Raw genomic sequence first — 23,390 nt, forward strand, 5'->3', positions numbered from 1 at the left:
CCGTCTTCTGAACATCCTCATCTCGAATCCTCATTTGATGACTGACTAAATGCAGATCAATCTTGGAGAACGAAGACACACCTTGTAACTGGTCGAACATATCATCAATACTATGAAGCGGATGACGGTTCTTCACCGTTAATTTATTCAGATCCCGGTAGTCGATGCACATCCTATGAGAGCCATCTTTCTTCTTCAGAAACAATATCGACGCTCCCCAGGGTGAACTACTCGGCCTAATGAACCCCTTGTCCAGCAACTCATGTAGCTATGTAGACAACTCCGGCATTTCCGGCGGTGCCAACCGATAAGGTGCCTTGGCTATCGGAGCCGCACCTGGAACCAGATCAATACGACACTCAACCTGCCTCTCCGGAGGTACTCCAGGAAAATCCTATGGGAACACATCTAGGTAAAGTTGAACGATAGGTACATCATCAACGGTCTTCTTCCCCTTCTCTCTGGTATCCAATACATAAGCCACAAAACCAAAACAACCCTGCTGCAAATATCTCCTAGTTCTTGCAACTGAACAGAGAGTTAGTCCACGTTGGGCACCCTCACCATGAATAACTAGTTCTCCCCCACTAGGGGTTCAAAACCGAACTATATGGTGCCTGCAATCAATCATCGCCCCATCAGGGCTCAACCAATCCATCCTTACGATAACCTTGCTCTCACACAAAGGAATAGGAACCAAATCAATCGTATACCGCTTGCTAAATAACTCCATAACACAACCCCGATGAACCATCGATACTCGCACTGGACGATCGTCGGCGATCTCTACCTCAAATGGATAATCAAGATCCCCAGGAGCGTCAAATAGGACTTCTTGTAGCCTCTCTAATTGCAATGGAAGGAAATCAAACCCGATCACTGGGTGGTGGTAGTAATAGTGCAATCCCTGCTGTAGTGACCAGTAGGGATGAGATTTAGAACTGAAAAACCGGACCGGAACCGGAATCGGACCGGAATTGGAACCGTTAGAAACGGAATATATAGAACCGGTTCCGGTTCCGAGTTTAAAAATTGGCTTTATCCGGGTTCCGGGTAATCCGGGTTTGGGTCCATTGGGTCTGGGTAAACCAGGTCTAAAAACCGGAACCGATGTTAGGAACCGGAACCACTTTTATGGTCGGAACCGGTTTTTGTGAAACGTTTAAAAGATGCATATCTCATTTGTTTCAACTCCAATTGACATGCAGTTTTTTCCAACGTATATTTTAGAGTTTGTACATGATTTTAGACTATAAATTTGCTATTTTTAGTTTTATATTCATTGAGTTACAGTTCCCCAAAGTCGAGATATCAAAGCTGAAAGTTTTTAGTTTTTCAGTTTTTTTGTATTCTGTGAAAGTTTTAAAACATGATTATCTAATTTGTTTGAAGTCGGATTGACATGTGGTTTTTTCCAACTTATAGTTTAGAGTTTGTACATGAGTTTAGACTATAATTTTGTCATTTTTGGTTTAATATTTAATGATTTACAGTCCCCCAAAGTCGGGATATCAAAACTGAAAATTTTCAACTTTTCAGCTATTTGTTTTTGTACTTTGTATTTTGTGAAAATGTTAACACATGCATATCTCATTCGTTTAAAGTCGGATTAACATGCGATTTTTTCCAGAGTGTAGATTAGAGTTTGTACATGATTTTAGAGTATAATTTTTTCAATTTTGGTTTCATATTCAATGAGTTACAGTCCCCCAAAGTCGGGATATCATTATGAAAATTTTCAAAGTTCAACCCACGAAGTAGTAAGTAATTAACAAAAAAAATTCCGGTTTTTCCGGGTTTTTCCGGGTTTTTCGATTCTAAACCCACTTTATCCGGTTCCAACCTACCCACTTTGATGTTTCCGGGTTTTCCGGTTCTAGACCCACTTTACCCGGTACCGTACCCGGAACCAAACCGGAACCGGTTCCTATATACCGGTCCGGTTTCCGGTTCTACAAAATCCTGTTAACCGATTTCAGGTTTTCCGGGTCCGGGTCCATCCAGTCTGGGTTTGGACCCACTTTCATCCCTAGTGACCAGTCTTGTTGCACTTGTAACAGCCAGAACCACCCACCCTACAAGCCCCATCGTACGTCCGTGTGACATCCCAAAATTTAGGTCTAAAATTATAGACATTCAGTTCACCGCAAATCTATTTGTAATCTGACATATTGAGCTTTAATGCATGTTTTGAATAATATACAGTGTCATTACAACTATTATAAGATACTAGATGGTATCTTACTTCCAATTGTGGAAAATCTCAAACGAATCAAACAACTCAAACTGCAACCCTAATTAATACGTCTGAAAAACATAAATTTCGTATTAAGCAGTCGCGAGTGAAGCAAACACTCTAGTCTCCTATTACATGTTCACTTATTTCCGAAAATATAAAGAACGTCCAAAACAGAGTTCGTATGCAAAAGATACGACCGTTATAAGAAACCAGACCAATATAACACTAATTTTCTTAAAACTGTTTCTATCCGTTGAGACACTTGCACACCTTAGATGGAAATTGTGAGAGCGTTTTTGGACTCATACTATGGTCTAATATTTATTTCCATGCTCGAAATATTTTTAGTAAAAATATTTGCAAAATTCGAAAATCGGACGTTTCGGGTCAATTAGATGCGAATCTTTAAATGCGATTTCCCGGAGTTATACAACTCGAAAAATTAATCCGTTCGGATTTTTGGAATCCTTGAACTCTAATCTATCATACGACACCTTCGAAAAAAATATTAGACTTCCATATTTTGGCACGTAAAACTATAATGACTTTTTGCTATATGTGACATCACCATGGCCCACTATCCTTGCAAGAGGTGACCAAAATTACCCAATGAACCTCTACCCCCTTACCCACATCCCATACCCCTCTTCCCTTTCCCTCACCTAACCACCTTGTGTATACACTTCATCCGAAGTACAAAGAATGGCCCTTTGAGTGTTTGACTTCCTATCAAAGTATGACATGCATGCTTACATGAGACGCTTACTTGAGCTATAAAAGGAGATCTTGGGCTCTTCATTTGTGCACCAATTCACATCCCTTACATCTTCCTTACTCTTCCATTTCCATTACTCTCTTTTATTGGCTAGAAACCCCCCACCGAGAACCACCACTCCACCACCGTAAACCACCACCAGCCACCTCTTCTCCCACTGTTTTGCACTGAATAGCCACCTCCCAACCACTTCATGTCCTCCTTCATCCCTTTGAACACCTGCTGCCTACCCCCTCTCTTCGTTCTCGTCGGCAGAAATGCAAAACAGGAGGCAACAAAGCTATCGGAGCAGCTCCACCACCCCCTGCCCCCTGCCGCCACTGCTAGGCAGCCTTCAGCCACCACCTTGTTGTCCATTTTTTTGTGTGCTAATTCATGTGGTACTCTAAGTTCTAGTTTCAAGTTTTTGGTGTTTTTTTTATGAGTTTAAATCAAGTCCAAACCAAGTTCAAAATCGGTTACTAAGTGGTGCTATCTCGCGGTGTTTCCCGAACAAATCACTTTCTTATATCAAAACCGAAAATTTCACATTTAGGTGAGTGTTTACGGCCCCTTTTTAATGTTTTTACATATCTCGGGGGGAATACATGTGCTCATTGTTGACAAAAACGCATACTCGCAAGTATACGAGGTCGTTCAAGAAATACAGTCGTAAGACCAAATGTCGAACCCACAAGGACTATCCTATCCTAAGGTAGAGTGAACTAGGTAATTGCTTGCAAAAATGATTGATTTGATAGAACTAAGGAAACATTAAAAAAAATGAAACTGAATCGACAAAGTGATAATGAAAACTAAAATGACTAAGCAAACGTAAATTATGAGATTTAACAAATATGAGAAAAACGAGATTTAGTTGATTTATACGAGTTCAATGGTTCTTCTAATGCAACTAATTTGTTAAAAAAATTATGTAGAAACGAATAATTTAACACCAACAAAAGTTATCAATTACCTCTCGGTCTCATGATTCGATTTAAAAACATTAACTCATATCTCTATGTAGTTCGTGATTTTAAAAAGCATTAAGTCCCATGGTTTTGTTAAAAATATCCTAACACACGTCTATGTTCAGTTTAAGCGAGATAACGAATCCACACATTTATATTCAAACGATATCACAAATAAAGTTTCTCTCGATGTCAATATTGCATGTAAATATTAAAATTCAAACCAAGTAAATTAAATCTAACTAACGTTGATCAAGTGCTAGCCAAAATCAAATTTAACCGTCAAAATTCATATTTTAAAAATAAGCTCACATTTGAATATGTTATTCAATTTCAACAAAATTTGTTTAAACAAAATCAACTACATTAAAATTACCATCTCACTCCATCAACCAAACCCACAAAATTACTACTCCATTAAACTAAAATTAAGAACAGTAAACAAATAAAAATTAAGTATCATATTTTAATTCAACGTCTAAACGAAAACAATTACTTTTAAAAGGCAGAAACAAAAATCAACTACATGCAGCAAAAGAAAATAATAAACTAAAAAAGTTTAATAAAAAGAAATAACCAGATTATTGTGTATTCCATGCATAGCCAAAACTCGTTGTCATTCATCCTCCTTGTGTAGCTGGTTCATCCTGAAGGGTGGATTTAATTGCTAAGAAAAAAATCGAAGCGGCAGTGGTGAATGAAGTTCTTCAAGGAGTGGCGGCTGTGGGTTTTTTTTTTTTTTTTTTCTTTGTGTAGGTTTTTTTTTCCGTCCGTGTCCCCCTCTTAATCACGTAAACCATAATATATAAAACATAATTACACAAAATAGCCTCCAACTTTCAAGAATGGTGCAGCCTAGGCCCCAAGCTTTTAACTTTCAGCATGGTACAACTTTATCCCTTGATCTTTCAACGTTAACCATTGTACAACTTTAGTCCTCAACAGTGCACCTTATTTTCGAATTAGAACTCTTTCAGCAAACTAACCCCAACTTCCACATCGATTATGAACTGGAAAACGACCGAATTTGAGAAAACTCAAAACACGAAACTTGTAGATAATTGTGTCTAGTTTCCGGAACATCTTGAATCGCTTAAATCGGAGTCCCGATGAGCCATCTATTATGAAAACACTGAGACATGGTCAATCTGCCAAACATCTTTTATTCGCCTTTATTTGCTCGTGATGAATTTTTCTACTTTCGAATCCGTCAATTCCTTAACGAAACCATTTGGACATTATAATATGAGTCCAACTGGGAAAGTCGTCAATTCCTTTTAGAACTTTGGACTTCATAAGAAGAAGTCCAACTCCCATCGTCCTATAGAATAAGAGATGAGGAACCCATGCAAGACAGGTCAAAAACCCAACTGAATGGGAACAAAAATACCAACTGGGAAATATTAAGTCTATTACACTCATTAACATAAATTTATCTTTTTAATCTCAAAAAATTATGTAAATTGTAAAATCCGGGGACAAAAATAAGCTTTTTAGTTCATTTAGTGATCGAAAAACGAGCACTAAACACTTCCCCAAACTTTAAACATTGCTCGTCCCGAGCAGTAAATATAGAATAAAAAAATACTCCCTGATGGCATGTCATCTCACATGATATGATAAACCAAGAACATATATCGTGACGGCTGATCTCTAAGTATAGCTCGAACTTTTTCCTTTCCATGACTCTCACTTCATCACCAACTACCTGGATAGGAAACAAGGGATGTACACTCGACAAATTTATTAGAACAAAACAAATAATAAAATGAAATAAGAAACAATGCATAAACAAAAATAAATGAAATTTTCAAAAACAGAAATAAATACAACCAAAACCAAAACAAATAAAAAAATAAAAACTAAAATAAAAATAAAAATAAAAACTAAAACGAAAACAAGAAAAAAATGAACAGATCATTCTCCAACTGGCTTCAGGTGAAGCACATCCACTTCCTCTTTTTCTTCTCCAAAATAATGTTTCACTCGTTGCCCATTCAAAAGGAATCTTTCTCCATCCTTCTCATTTATTAGCTCCAATGCACTTCCTGGACAAACCCTGTCAATCCTAAAAGGGCTAGACTATCTTGACTTCAGCTTTCCTGGGAATAACTTTAATCTTGAATTGAAAAGTAAAACCAATTGTCCTTCAGCAAATTCCCTTTTCAAGATCTTCTTGTCATGCCATTTCTTAACTTTTTCCTTTTGAATTTTGGCATTCTCATACGCTTGCATCCTAAACTCTTCAAGTTCCACCAACTACTCCATTCTTTTCTTTCCAGCTGCCTTCATGTCTAAATTCAAGTATTTCAAAGCCCAATAAGCTTTTTGCTCTAACTCTAGTGGCAAGTGGCATGCTTTTTCCAAACACTAGCTGATATGGGGACGTCCCCAAACTTGTTTTGTAAGCAGTCCTATAAGCCCATAAAGTGTCATCTAACTTTGCTGTCCAGTCTTTTCTTGACCCATTTACAACTCTTTCAAGAATGGTCTTGGCTTCAGCAAGACCATTCGTCTGAGGATGGTAAGCAGTGGCAACTCGATGCTTTATCTGGTACTTAGCTAAGACAGCCCCCAACATTCTATTGCAGAAATGATTACCTTCATCACTAATGATTGCCCTAGGAGTACCAAATCTAGAGAATATCTGCTTCTTTAGAAAATTGATTACGGTTCTCGCGTCATTTCTCACACATGCTACAACTTCAACCCATTTAGAAACGTAATCTACTACAACTAAAATATACATCTTTCCATCAGATGGCATAAAGGGTCCCATGAAATCAATCCCCCAAACGTCAAACAACTCCACTTCCACTATCTTACTTAGTGGCATCTCTTGTCTTCTTCCAATGTTTCCAGTCCTCTGGCATCTGTCACATATTTTCACAAACTCATATGCATCTTTAAATAGACTTGGCCAATAAAATCCTGAATGAAGGATACGTATTACAGTCTTTTCACCTTGAAAGTGACCTCCATATTCTGAGTTGTGACATTTTTCTAGATTTTGCTTCTGTTCCATTTCTAGGATACGCCTCCTCCACATCTTATCAACATTTTGTCTAAACAAATACGGCTCATCCCAAAAATAGAATTTAGAATCAGACATTAGCTTCTTCTTTTGATGCCAACTAAACCCATCAGGAAATACACCACCTACCAAGTAATTCACAATATTAGCATACCATGGGTGTTCTCCACTCACTCTCAAGATCCTCTCATCTAGAAAGCTATCTTGAATCACTAGCTGATCATATTTTTTACTTTCATTTTTCTAACCTTGAGAGGTGATCAACAACCACATTCTCAACTCCTTTCTTATCTTGCACCTCTAGATCAAACTCTTGCAACAACAAAATCCACCTGATCAGTCTTGCCTTAGCATCCTTTTTTGCCATTAAGTATCTGATTGCTGCATGATCCGTATATACAATCACTTTTGCACCAATAAGATATGATCTGAACTTTTCAAGTGAGAATACCACAGCTAAAAACTCTTTTTCAGTGGTTTTGTAGTTCAATTGGGCGCCATTCAGGGTGGTGCTAGCATAGTAAATCGTGTGGAAAAATTATCCTCTTCGCTGCCCAAGTACTGCACCAATGGCTGTATCACTTGCATCACACATGATCTCAAATGGCTCATCCCAATTACGTGCAACAATGACAGGTGCACTAGTAAGTCTTCTTTTCAACTCCTTAAATGCTCTTTTGCATGTATCATCAAAGATAAACTCTCGATCTTGCTCCAAAAGTTGGGTAAGTGGCTTTGCAATTTTTGAGAAGTATTTTATAAAACGCCTATAGAACCCAACGTGCCCTAGAAAGCTGCGAATGCCCTTGATATTAACAGGTGCTTCAAGTCTTTCAATAATCTCAATCTTTGCCCGATTAAGCTCTATTCCTTTTTCTGAAATCTTGTGTCCCAACCCAATACCCTCTTTTACCATAAAATGACATTTTTCCAAATTTAGCACAAGATTATGTTGGACACACTTTTGCAATACTGCATTCAGATTTTTCAGGCAACTCTCAAATGTATCACCATGGACTGAAAAATCATCCATAAATACTTCGACAAAGTTTTCAACCATATCTGAAAAATAGACATCATGCACCTTTGAAATGTAGCTGGGGCATTACATAAACCAAAAGAAATGCGTCTAAAAGCAAAGGTACCAAATGGACACGTGAAAGTAGTTTTGTGTTGATCTTCTGGTGCAATAGAAATCTGATTATATCCAGAGTAACCATCCAAAAAGTAGTAAAATGACTTACCAGCAAGACGATCCAACATCTGGTCAATGAACGTTAATGGGAAATGATCCTTTCTAATGGTGGTATTCAACTTTCTGTAATCTATCAGATCCTCCAGCCTGCCATTGTCCTCTTTGTGATCATTTCCCCATTCTCATTTTGGACTACTGTTGCTCCACCTTTCTTGGGAACGCAATGCACTAGACTAATCCACTCACTATCGGTAATCGGATAGATAATCCCAACATCTAACCATTTGATGATTTCCTTTTTCACAACATCCTTCATCAATGGATTCAGTCTCCTTTGGTGCTCAACAGATGTTTTCGCTCCCTCCTCCAAATTTATCTTATGTATACACATCGCTGGACTGATTCCTTTTATATCGGCCAACGTCCATCCAATCACTTTCTCATTTTCCTTGAGAACATCAATCAATTCTTTTTCTTGCACACTAGATAATTGAGATGAGATAATTACAGGCAATGTATCATCAGCTCTCAAATATGCATATTTCAAGTGTGTTGGAAGCTGCTTCAGCTCCAAATCCGGTGCTTTTTCAATAGAGGGTAATGTTGGTGCAGTTACCCTATCCTTCAGGTCCAACTCCTCCTTGACCCATCTCACATCTTCCTTTATTTTCCATTCTTCAATTTCCTCAATATCATGAGTTACTTTACTCAATTGAGTCACTTCTGCATGTACCAAGTTATCTATGACTCCTATAAATGAGCACTCTTCCATATTAAAAGGTTGCTTCATAGCCTTAAACATGTTGAACATCCTTTTCTCATCATTCACTCTCAATGTGACTTCTCCTTTTTTTCACATCAATCAAAGCACCAGCGGTAGCTAAAATGGCCTTCCCAAAATTATTCCACAATCGTCATCGGCTTCATAATCCAAAATGATAAAATCAGCATGAACAAAGAAATTGTCAATTTTGATAAAAATATCCTCAATTTTACCTTCTGGATATACCACCGATCGATCTGCCAGCTGGAGTGAGATAGTGGTTGGCCTAGCTTCTCCAATTCCCAATCTTCAGAAAATAGACGAAGGCATCAAATTTATGCTTGCTCCCAAATCACATAAGTCTATCTTGTCTAACTTTCCAATTCTACAATATAGAACGAAACTACCTGGATCATCCTTTTCACATGCAATTTGTTTTGGATTGTTGATGTGCAACTTTTTGTCATTGCAACAGTCTCAAATTCTCCAAAAACTCTTTTCTTTGTAAGAACATCCTTCATAAACTTTGCATATGTGGGCATTTGTTTTAGGGCTTCAACAAAAGGGATGTTGACATGAAGCTGAGAAAGGATCTCTAGAAACTTCTTAAATTGCCCATCATCGACTTTAGACTTATTTTTCCTAGGTGGGAAGGGCAAAGTTGTTGGTGCTACTGTCGCACCAGTTCGAGCATCTTTTTCTTAGGCCTTTTGATTTCCAGCACTTAGACTTGAACTTGTTGGACCTTCCTTGTTCACTTTCTTCTGCCCGTACTCCTCATCGGTTATATCCTCAATATCGACATACTCTTTTTCATCATCCTTTACATCCTGCTTCTTCTTATCAGTCTCAACACTTACCGACTGTTGCTCATCTTTCGTAGCTGGTAAGTCATGAGTCTTTGGAGTTAACTCCTTTCCCGATCTAAGTGTGATGGCATTGCATTGCCTCTTATCATTTCCATTACCTGGATTTTGAGTGTTACTTGGCAACGTTCCAGGTTCTCGGTGTTGGGTTTTATGTACTCTAACATTCCTATGGTGCACATACAACCCTAATGCTTTGGATCTAAGTTTTCTCTAATTATACATGCAATAAACATTTTCCAAATCATGAAGCCTAAACTAGCATGCGAGGTGATATTTTGAATCATAAAAACTAGTTAGAATATTACCTTGTGTAGTAGCTTGAATAACTTGGCCTCAAGAAAGCTTAGCACCCCAAGTGTGATGCCTCAAATGGAATCACAAAACACCACGAACAATTAGGATGAATATGGAGAGGTTATGGAGACTAGAAATCGGATTCTACTTCTTCGAATGCAAGGTGTAACCGATTTTAGCTTATAAATATATGAATATATATATATATATATATATATATATATATATATATATATATATGTGTGTGTGTGTGTGTGTGTGTGTGTGTGTAGAATATCAAGGGTCATTTGTAACCCTAATCCATACCCATAAGCTTATGATCTACCGATTTGATTTGGATAAATACTTCATGGATTAACCCATAAGCCCATCACAAATCAAACCGTGGATCATTAGCCCAACTCATATGTATCAATTTAATTAATCTATTTTGATCACTAAATTAATCCTTAAATTAATTCTTGATCAATACTGATTAAATAATATGATTCCTCAATTAATATATTATACTTATAATATATTAATAAATCATAAATAACCTCTTACTCAAATATCCTTCCTAACATATTGCTTTGATGAATGCAACCCAAATGGACCATGCTACTATCGGGTCAAGTACATATCAATTATAGTTATGGGCTTAGACACCTTTTCCAACAGTCTCCCACTTGGATAAGTCTAATAATTGTAATTGCCAATGTAACTTAAAATCCGATTAGCAATCGTAGCTCTCAAAAAGTCATTGTCGAACTCTAACGCGTCCATTAGATAAGGGATCATATAATCCTCTGTTCTACAAGATATAGTGTGGACAAAGACATGGAATTAAAGTCATACTCATTGCCCAACATTTTGTTTCCCAATTTCTGATTTGTTTGACATAGAACTTAATTGAACACATCAATAGAGTTCTGACCGGGCCCGACACATAAGTCAAAACAAAATCATTGAGGGGCCCAAGATATCGCTTTTAATCCTCTTAGGATAAAAGGAACATATAAACTTTGACTTATATGCTTGTGCTAACTATTCATTGAATCATACATAATAACACGTTTTATAACATCGAGTTACTGATGCGTTTTCGCACTATTAATGTACAATCAACAAATAATCGCCAACTCATATATCTTGGTTTGAAGATTATACGATATTATCGTCTCACAATCACCCGTGATAAATTCCATGAAATGATATGTGAGCGTGGGTTTAGTCCAATACTCAAATCTTATTTCAAGAGCACTCATGAATGTTTGTAGCAATCTCTTGTTATGTTTAACACCTTAGACAATCATACAAAAACCCATTCATGTCAGTCTTCTTTCATAACCTACTTCCAATAGTATGATCGTCTGTAGATAGTTTGAATAATCTTATTATTCTGGAAGTCAAAACATGCAAAGTGAAACACAAGAATAATCGAATCCAATATGGTCTCAGAACTTATGAATATAAATAAAACACCTTTTATTTAATCACCATATTGATTACACATTATTCATTGTATAATGTTTCGATTAATCAACTTAATACTTGAATTAAAACAATAACTATCCCATGCTCCAAGCATGCACACTATGTTTATCTATGGTCCTTACTTTGTGAAATAGATCAATAGAATACATTTCCAATGGAACTCATTTCATAATTCCAAATTCTTATCGCAAATGTAAGAATACCAAATTCTTGCCATTTGCTAAAATCTGTTAGATTCTAAACTTATATGCAATGATCCTCTTGTAATGACTATGCATAAAAGTCATAGAGACATGGCAACAGACATTACAAAGTATTCCAATGGAGAGAAATTCCATGGAAACGAAGTCTCATATTCAAAGTACATTCCTTTGAACATCCTTCTTGCATTAAGTTTTCTAATCTTACATAGATTTTATTATTAACTTCCACTTATGGTAACATTTCCATATTCCCATTTTGACTATCACTTTTTAACAAGAGTTACCTCTTCTCAGAGTATGTCAATATGGTCCTTCCAGAATTTACACTTTACTTTCAACTGTCCATGAGCAACCACTCTTTGGTAAACCTCAGATTGTCCTCGACAATTGCTTAACCATTTTAGTCATATCTCGTTCTAGTCCCTTTTCCCTCTTAATGCCCTAGGCATATGGAAAATTAGAACAAATTAATATTATAGCTTATGTAATCGATCCTATATCTGAAGCATATGGAATACGATTCATAATGTCTCACATAAAGACATGATACTTTACCAGTATTTCGCTATAATATCTCCACATATAGAATTTCCTTATGTTGAATCATTTCAACCTAACATTCACATATGTCCATGACTAAATTCGATTAAAATCTCAATCTAATCTTTTATATTTGAAATAAAGTATAAGTTCCTCTCCTTAAATATAGCAAAACAAATTTTTCAAAGTCTGTAACTTTGCGAATTGAAAGGTCTGTTTTCTATAATTAACATTGCTAACTTGCAACACGTAATGTAATAATTGTGCTCCCACTAGCATAACAATTACATTCTTATTAGCATAACACTTATGCTCCCACTAGCTTTGACATGTACCCAGAAATTAACTGGACTTCTAGAAATCAATACATATTGACTTTCTTACCAAAGTTCAGATTTCTGACACAAGACGCTTCGATAAGACTTTATCTAGGCTTCTCAAACTCATACACATTTCCTTAGATAGCTCACATGTGTGTCTAAACTGTTGGATTTGGTGTTTAAGTCCATAACTATAAGTGGGATGTACTTGATCCGATTGTAGCATGGTCCTTTTGGGTTACCTTCACCAGTGCAATTTGATAGGATGGACTTTTGAGAATAAGGTTATTTATGATTTATTAATATATTATAAGTATAATATATTAATATGAAATCATATTATTTAATTAGTATTGATCAAGAATTAATTTGGAATTAATTTTGTGATCAAAAGCGACTAATTAAATATGTGGGGATTGATTATGTAAATCAATGATTCTTATAGTGTGGGCTATTGATCCATGGTTATTTAGGATGGACTAAACCAATAAGATAATCCATGGATAGTCCATCAAGGTTTAACCCATGGAGCCTAAGTAATATGAAAAATCATTAGGGTTTACAAAGTGTAACCCTAGCATTTGCTACACTATAAAAGCACACCCTCATGACCAAAATCAGTTGTCACAACATTCTTGGAGAGTGATATTGATTTTGTGCAAGTAACTTATTCTCTCAAGCCTCCTCTTGCATATTGGTGTTTGTGAACCATTAGAGGCATCACACTTGGGGTGCTCAAGCTTTCAAAGGTCAAGAACTACAAGTCCTTTTAAAAGGTAAGTAATCTAACTAGTTGTATTGTTCATTTGACAATTTGTATGCTAGTTAGGATATACGCTTTGGAAAATTGAAAATATGCATGTATAATTAGAGAAAACATAGATCCAACGCATTTAGGGTTGCATGTGCACCATAGGAGTGTTATAGTGCTCAAAACCCAACATAAACAATTTTAGAACTTACAGCAATAAGTCTCAAATGTTTAGACCTTTTTCCATTTCTCACAATTCGAACTATGAAGAGGGATGCCGTAATCATAATCGAATTTGAGAATGCAAATATCACAAATGCTATCTCCTTAAAATCTACTTAGTGAAAGCGTTTCCTCACAATCATTTTCATGAATTGGAGAGAAACCTTATGACACTTAAATTTTATGGTGTATGTGTTCCTATCCATGTGAATCTGTCATAACCATAATTACAAGACAAGTTTAATGACAAATCCAAACTCATATGGACTGAACTTGTTCAATCTTAATTTCTTGCCACCTGGCAGCTCAAGGGCCTACCATTGCTTCCAAGTTGTTATGCAAACAATTGAGAACTCATAGAACTCACATGCATAGTCAACTTTATCTGGAATGGGCACAAAAATAAGAATATGTCAACACGATAGGTTACAAACCTCAAGTCATGTGCTAATGATTAATAATAGGTTTACTCTTGATTAGTTCTTGAAACTTTCAAGATCCTTAAGACTCCCACTGACCTCTTGACATATAAGACTCTCTTTGTCAAGAAACATTACTTGACAAACAAATATTCAAGAGTTAGTGCGGTTTCTTATCAAGACAAACACTTCACACAATTGGTCTTAGTTGGTCTCTGTCTTATCCAAGACATCACAACTTACCAATTTCAAATGTGCACGAGTAAGAAAACATATTTTCTATTCACATTTGATGAGTGTGTTATAAACCTTCTTAAGATCATGTCACTCAATGTACAATCTTGGAGTATAACTCTAAGAGTTGATATTGGAACGAAGTATGATTCACCATTTGATTTAACAATTTCAACAATTCACGATTCCTCTTCTTTGTCATACAAACGCACTAAGGTATCCTTAGAGGATCAATTGTGACATGGTTCCATAATCATAAGGATGATCATAAAACACGATACTAAAGTATTCTCCTTTCCTTTCAGATTGGAGAAACTTTTATCTTCCTGCCTAATTGATTCTTCTTATTCGTTCTGTTATACATTGAAACTTTTTCAATGATTCAGAATCACACTTAATCTTGTAAGCATAACCATATTTACCAACCTTTTAGTAAATCATAATGAATAGTCTTATTGTTCTTTGTGGTAGACCTGACCAGTGCTCAATAAAGTGTACCCGATCCCCTATTCCTTCACTTGACTCAAATATATATGTGAACAAGGAATTAGTCTTAATTTTCCAAAGTTAAAGGTTCTCATTCGCCATGCAATACAAGTTGCATGATTCCAAGTTTCTATCCAATTGAAATTTGGGTGATGAGAATCTTTCCTTATTTGGTAAATTTAGACACTACCACAAACGAAAAAATCAAATCCATATTGCTAAAAATAGAAACATACAAACATCATTTTTCACAAATGTCATTGCAAGGAAATATGAATAAGATAAAACAAAAATTTTCTTTATTTATTAAAATCTGCGGAAAAACTTTTCCTTACAATGCAATTACAAATGAAAACTATGTCGCTATATAACTCCTAAGAAACAACTCAAAACTTTTCCTTACAATGCAATTACAAATGAAAATTTTCTATCATAACTCCTAAGCAACAACTCAAAATTCTGAACATCGAACTATGCAATCGAAATCCATCTCTTCGCGATCAGAATCAGCTTACTCTTCTTTCAAGCTTCCTTTCTCTTCTTTGATCCAACAAAACATCAAAATGAAATCTTATCACATCATGTATTAAGAATCTATAAGTAGGAACTTAATAGAGTTAGATAGTGAACTTATCTGAAGCAGAGTCATACATTTTGACTTTACCATCTCTTAGATCTCTCAGGTAGTCAGGGCAGCTTCACAACCAATGCCCCTTCTCTTGGCAATAGAAACAAACAGACTCTTTTGGAATGGTACACGGGACAATCTCATACTTAGCCTTTCCCTTTCCCTTGGAAAAAGAAATATTTTCTGGACTTCCAATGTTTCCATTGTCAATATCCATGGAAGTTTGGGAAGTAGATCTCCCTATAAAATTTGCATTACCAGTGCGCCAAATCTTTGCTGATTCAGCAGCAATTAGCAAATATGTAAGATCGATAACGGACATGTCGCGGTATGTCATATAGTAATCTTTAATGAACTCACCATAGGACTCAGGAAGTGATTGAAGAACCCAGTCAACAGCCAACTACTTCGACACAACGACTCCTAACAGTCCCATCCTGTCAATGTGTGACTTCAACTCCACGACATGTGCACACACAGACCTTCCATCTTGGTGTTTGCTAGCCAATAGGGCTTGAGTGACCTTGAACTTTTCAAGTCTTTGAACTTGTGGGTTAGGGAGAATTATTAGAGGAGGTGGAGGAAGTGAAGTTCCACTACAATACGAAGAAGGGATTAATCTTTCACCTTGATCGTCTTGTGGAATATCATCTTTATATGGAAAGCTTTTTCCATAAGATTCGGGAAGACCATAGTTGTCAAAACTAGACATCTACAAGGGAGAAATTCAAGTTAGTTGATTTAAGTCCTTAATATAAAACCCAACATGAAATATTAAGGCTAGGACCCAACACAATATTTTACAATTCGGAAGAGGGATGCCATAATCCAATTGTAAAATATTTGAAGGTAGGTAAATGACGATTTACCAATTTCCACCATGAAAAAACGAAAATGAATTTTAGGTTTTAAATGAATTGAAATTCCTAGATCTTTTGAGATTCATTGAACTTTTCAATGGAATGTTTAATCTCGATTATGCCCTTCAAGTTTGTGACTGGGATGCCGAGGATCACAAACAAGGTGTGAATAACCATGCAAATTAGCTTGGTACACTTAATGTTACAAATCACCTAATCAATGTGCCGGTTAACCACACACACTCCATTGATCCATGATTAACATCAAGCTACCCTTTGCCACACTTTTCTAGTCCCAAATTAGTGTGCCGATTAACCACACACGCTCCACTAATGACTTAACAAGGTGCAAAGTGCAATTTCATGGAATAACACCATTTTCACATTTTTCCTAAAGTAACTAAGATTGGGAATTTATAAGTGTTTAGTTACTTTAATAATTTTTATTATACTTATTAATGAGAGTTAGTGTCCTATCCTACCCGTTCGGCAAACGACCCTCCACCAGCCAAGGAAGCGGTGGGTGAGAGTGGACACCCATTAAACCACCATTTTATAGGCAGTAACCTTATACCCCCCCTTATAGACCGGCTTCGTGAATGAGGCCTACTAACGGTAAGACTGACCTTTATCTTATACATATATAATATATTAGACTTTTAGTTTTATATAGTATAAGGGTGTATTTTAAACTTTTAAAATACTTGATGGTTTAATCTATTAATAAATTATACTCTTAATTTAATTAAACTTAAACCATATGATTATGGATTTAATAATACTCTTTTAATTAAAAATTTAATTAACTATTAATAAAATCCATAAGAGTTAATTGAACTATTCAAAATACATCAAGATGCTAAATCAAATAAAAACTATTTAATTAATTTTAAGTTATGAACCCATGAGTTACATTTTTGAAAACTTTTTCAAATTACTAGGGTTTCTATGAATTCAATGTTTCTTAATTGAGACTTATGAACTTTTAAAACTTGAGGGCAAGTTTTGTAATTCTTGAAAACTTTTGAACTCCATAACTTATAGACTTTTATGTTCCATGAATGAGACCTTTCCAATTCCAAACTTGTGTACAAGTTATGAAACCTTTCAAGACTCTTTGAATTCTATAACTTACATTAGTTAATGGTTTCATAAATAAAGACTTTTCATATTCCATAACTTGAGGACAAGTTATGGAACTTTTTCAAGAACACACATAGATCAAATCAACTAATCCAATTATGATATGATGATCATTTACCAATTTGACCTAATTTGATTCATAGTACATGATAACTTCAAATTTTACAAATAACTAGTATATCACAAAAACAAGTAATTATCTTAGAATTTGATAAACATCATGTTATTGGATGGAGATAGACACTACCATATCATTAAAATCGAATATTATGAACCAAAATAGTTTGTGGTAATGTTTCTAATCCAAAACAGGGCACAAACTCGAAAATTTTGCCATCAGATGCATCAACTCGTCGAGTCCCATTAAGGACTCGTCGAGTTCAAGGCAAAACTCATCCAACTCGTCGATTTGGCCCTGGTAGAATCCCGAAATGCAGTTTTTCAGCTTTGAAAATCACACAATTGCATCAATATAATAGAAAACATCCATGGCTCTGATACCACTATTGGGTTTTATGTACTCTAACATTCCTATGGTGCACATACAACCCTAATGCTTTGGATCTAAGTTTTCTCTAATTATACATGCAATAAACATTTTCCAAAGCATGAAGCCTAAACTAGCATGCGAGGTGATATTTGAATCATAAAAACTAGTTAGAATATTACCTTGTGTAGTAGCTTGAATAACTTGGCCTCAAGAAATCTTAGCACCCCAAGTGTGATGCCGCAAATGGAATCACAAAACACCAAGAACAATTAGGATGAATATGGAGAGGTTATGGAGACTAGAAATCGGATTCTCCTTCTTGGAATGCAAGGTGTAACCGATTTTAGCTTATATATATATATATATATATATATATATATATATATATATATATATATATATATATATGTAGAATATCAAGGGTCATTTGTAACCCTAATCCATACCCATAAGCTTATGATCCACCCATTTGATTTGGATAAATACTTCATGGATTAACCCATAAGCCCATCACAAATCAAACCGTGGATCATTAGTCCAACTCATATGTATCAATTTAATTAATCTCTTTTGATCACTAAATTAATTCTTGATCAATACTAATTAAATAATATGATTCATCAATTAATATATTATACTTATAATCTATTAATAAATCATAAATAACCTCTTACTCAAATATCCTTCCTAACATATTGCTTTGATGAATGCAACCCAAATGGACCATGCTATTATCGGGTCAAGTACATATCAGATCTGATTGATACACAAGCAAATTTAGGGACTTACAGTTATGGTTATGGGCTTAGACACATTTTCCAACACTCGGGAGTTCAGTGCTTGTGCTAATTGCCCTAATTGATTTTCAAAATTTCTCATAGCAATTGCTTGATTCTTCTCACGCGCCTCAGTCTTTTGATCTTGTTTGATCATAAACTCCATCATGGCTTTCTCGAAAGGTGACATCTCTTGATTTGATGAAGGCGCTGTTGGTTTTTAACTACTTCTTGATGCCTGGTGGAATGCACCTCCTTGTGGTCTCACTTGCTGATTTGACATTTGATAAAACCCCGATGGGTTTTGAGGCCTTTGCTGAAACTGCTCTTGCTGAGGCTGCATTTTTTGCTGTTGCTGTCCACCCCATGAGAAATTAGGATGACTTCTCCATCCTGGATTGTATGTTTCAGAATATGGGTTGTTTTGCCTTGGGAAATTTTGTCTATCCTTGAAAAACATAGATTCAGGATTCTGTGGGCAATCACTATAATCATGGACTCTTTGACAAACCGTACAAAAGTCAACCTTCTTTTCTTTCATCCCACTGCGTGACATCATATTCTTCATCATACTTTTGATCGAAGCCAACTCAGCTGCTAATGCATCATTTTGAGCTGCAAGACGAACTTCAGCTGATGTACTTCCTTTCGAACCACTTGCATGTACCCTATCTGTGGACCATTGGAAATTATTGGTTGCTATTCTATCCAATATCTCCATGCTCTCCTCATAGCTCTTTGTGAGCAAAGCTCCTCCAACTGATGTATCTCTAGCATGCGTGTTTGAGCATCCAAACCTTGGTAAAATGTCTCAAGTTTCACATCATCAGGGAGTCGATGTTTTGGACATTTTCTCAGCAAATTGTTCCATCTCTCTCATACTTCCTATAACGATTCACCATCCATTTTTCGAAATGATGTGATGACATTTCTTAGATTTGCATTTCGAGTGGGTGGGAAAAATCTTTTTAGGAATTTTTCTCTTAATTCCTCCCAAGTGGTGATGGAATCAGAAGGCAACGACTCAAACCAGTCTCGAGCTTTCCCTTGTAGTGTTTAGGGAAATAATCTCAGCCTAAATGCATCAGCTGTCATGCCTCTTTGTTTGAAATTATCACACATCTGGTTAAAGGAACGCAGATGGGACAAAGGGTCATCACTAGGCATGCCTCCAAAGAGACCATTGTTGTTGATCATCTGAAACATCACGGGTTTGAATTCGAAATTGTCAGCATTAATTGTTGTGTTGACAATCGACGGGTTTGTTCCTTCGAAAACTATGTTTCCATTATTGTTTTCGTTTCCGTTATCTCCCATGTCTTCTTGAATCCAAAGTCTCCTCAACCCTCTCAAAGTTCTTTCAATCTCCCAATCAAGCGCAAATTCAGGTGGTCTGAATCTTCGACCGGCCAGAGTAAAATATCCTCAATATGTTTAAGAGTCTAACAACTAACTAACGTTCTAACCTAAAAGTAAAAATAGTCCCCGACAACGGCGCCAAAAACTTGTTGACGAAAACGCGTACTCGCAAGTATAAGAGGTCGTGCAAGTAATAAAGTCGTAAGACCAAATATCGAACCCACAAGGACTATCCTATCTTAAGGTAGAGTGAACTAGGTAATTGCTTGCAAAAGTGATTGATTTGATAAAACTAAGGAAACTATTAAATTAAAAAAATGAAACTGAATCGACAAAGTGATAATGAAAACTAAAATGACTAAGCAAACGTAAATTATGAGATTTAACAAATATGAGAAAAACGAGATTTAGTAGACTTATACGGGTTCAATGGTTCTTCTAATGCAACTAATTTGTCAAAAAAATTATGTAGAAACGAATAATTTAACACCAAAAAAAGTTATCAATTATCTCTCGGTCCCATGATTCAATTTTAAAACATTAACTCATATCTCTATGTAGTTCGTGATTTTAAAAAGCATTAAGTCTCATGATTTTGTTAAAAATGTCCTAACACACGTCTATGTTCAGTTTAAGCGAGATAACGAAACCGCACGTTTATATTCAAACGATATCACAAATAAAGTTTCTCTTGAAGTCAATATTGCATGTAAATATTAAAATTCAAACCAAGTAAATTAGATCTAACTAACGTTGATCAAGTGCTAGCCAAAATCAAATTTAACCGTCACAATTCATATTTTAAAAATAAGCACACATTTGAACATGTTATTCAATTTCAACAAAATTTGTTTAAACAAAATCAACTACATTGAAATTATCATCTCACCCTGTAACATCCCATTTTTCGAGTCTAAAAATTTTGATTTTTATATAACGACTTAGAAAACATTCATAAGAAAATATCATGAAGTCATATCATTTCGTAAAAACCATAATCTCATGTCTGAAAATCATATCGTAAAAGTAGTAACAATGTCAGAGTACAATCCCAAGAAATCTCATAATGCGGAATCCAGTGTGTGTATGATGTGCAGCTACCGCGCCGGCTCCTTCCCCTTCGCTGAAGAGGTACCTGAAACAAAACTGAAAACTGTAAGCACGAAGCTTAGTGAGTTCCCCCAATCGTACCACATACCATACAATCATATAGCATACATACTGCCGGGCAATTATGGGGTGCCCGACCTACCCGGTACGGCCATTCTGGGGTGCCGACCTACCCGGTACGACCATTCTGGGGTGCCGACCTACCCGTGTCAAGCCATTCTGGGGTGCTGACCTACCCGTCGGTCCTAACAACCGACCCTCGGGGACTATTCCACCCCCTACTGCTACTATCACATATATCATAACATAAACATACTATCAGACATATCTGGGGTGTCCGAACTACCCTTCGGTCCTAACAACCGAACTTGGGGACTATTCCCCTCCTACTACCACTATCACATATAACATATCATGCCAACATATAAACATATCATCACATACTGTCAGACATATCTGGGGTGCCTGACCTACCCTTCGGTCCTAACAACCGAACTCTACTACTATCACATATAACATGTCATGACAGCATACAACATATCAGGTAGTAGCAAACCTAGATGATATCACAAAGACGATCACCTAACATACAACTCCTACTGCTAGGCCGGCATTATGGTCGTAGACCCACCGCTACTGGAAGGTAACTCACCTTGAACGAAGCTGCTGATAATCTGCGCGGGGAAAATCTCTGTCTGCTGCTGCTCCGGAAATCATCCGGCTATAATCCCCATAAAACACTTAGTCAGAGTCTGATATCTATTCTCAGGGTAAAATGACCATTTTACCCCTGACCAAGTCTAAGACAAAGTCAAAGTCAACTTCCAGTTGACCCGACTCGCCGAGTTGGGCCGCCAACTCGTCGAGTCCCTATCCTTTCATCTGTCCTTCTTCATGTCTCTACTCGTCGAGTTTGGCAACGACTCGACGAGTTCTCCTTCTAGAACAACCCCGGATGAACCTTCATCCGACTCGCCGAGTTGTATGAACAACTCGTCGAGTTCATCCTCAAGAGTTGGGAGATTGCCTTGGACTCACCGAGTCTGTTCATGTACTCGCCGAGTCCTATGAACTCCAGGACTATGGCTTATCCCAATACGTTGGGATCACTCCTTCAGACCCTCTAAAACCTTTCCAGCACTCCATTGGGTCTCCTTGACCCATAACAGAAAAGGGGAGTCTAACCTCGGACTCGCCGAGTCCCAAGAACGACTCGCCGAGTCGATACAGTCCAAGTCTTATTTCTTCGATTTCTGGTGTACAACTCTTGACCAAATGATAGATCTAGGTCCCTAAACTCGATCTAGCACGTAGAGTTACGAACTTTACGTGCATGCATGGGACTTTGAGTATAAAAGGCTCTAAAAGAGACTCTTGGGTTGCATGGGGGCTTCCATGGGTGCAAAAGCAGCCCCTTTCTGCCTTGTAATTCCTCCATGGACCTAGATCTGAAGCCTCAACCCCCAACCATGCTTGCAAACATGGTTGGTTACCAAGAATGGCTTATAAAAGCCCTAAATCTCTCCAAAAAGGGATCTAGCCAAAAGAACAAGCAAGGTATCGACTTTATACCTTTTGTGAACTGCAAATGGTGCACAAACTTGAACTCCCTTGGTCTCCTCTTGATTCCTCTAGGCTTTTCCTTCTCCTTTGAATTCAAAATCACCAAAAAGCACCACAAAAGCCTTAACTCTTTATACAAACGGCTAGGGTTTGCTATGGGGGTTTTCTAGAAGCAATAGGGACGAAGGGTGGCTGAATGAGATGTTTAAATAGGGTGCAAACCCTTAGATTAGGGTTTTGTCCAGTCAGAGCCTACTCGTCGAGTCTGAAGCCGACTCGACGAGTCCGTCATTTAAATCCCGAATCAAATCCGTTTCTACTCGACGAGTTGGTCCTTCAACTCGCCGAGTCCCAGGCCAAAAATGCAAAATACTTAAATAAAATACATACCAGGAACCAGGTGCTACAAATCTCCCCCACTTATTTTAGACTTCGTCCTCGAAGTCTGCTGCTCGTTTCTGGAAAAGCTCTGGGTAATGCTGCCATTGCACCTTTACCAGCTCGACCCTCTTGTTCCTCAGATCCTTCGACTTCCGGTCGAGAATCGCTACAGGCCGCTCGATGTAATTCAGGCTGTCATCGACCTGAATATCCTCTAATGGTACCACTGCCGAATCGTCCACCAAACATTTCCGTAACTGGGAGACGTGAAAGGTGCTATGAATCTGACTGAGTTCGGCTGGCAGGTCCA

The 23,390-nt window shown here is 36.9% G+C and overlaps 1 non-coding gene across 1 annotated transcript; it reads left to right on the forward strand.

Annotated features, from left to right (window-relative positions):
- Window positions 1-19,499: 19,499 nt before the first annotated feature.
- Window positions 19,500-19,606, forward strand: LOC145135084 (small nucleolar RNA R71). The gene has a single exon (XR_013719564.1). It is a non-coding gene; the product is annotated as a small nucleolar RNA R71 (small nucleolar RNA).
- The last annotated feature ends 3,784 nt before the right edge of the window (window positions 19,607-23,390 follow it).

Source organism: Lactuca virosa, chromosome 8, assembly GCF_052849685.1.
Source record: "Lactuca virosa cultivar CGN04683 chromosome 8, Lactuca_virosa_CGN04683_v6, whole genome shotgun sequence".
NCBI classification, from domain to species: domain Eukaryota; kingdom Viridiplantae; phylum Streptophyta; class Magnoliopsida; order Asterales; family Asteraceae; genus Lactuca; species Lactuca virosa.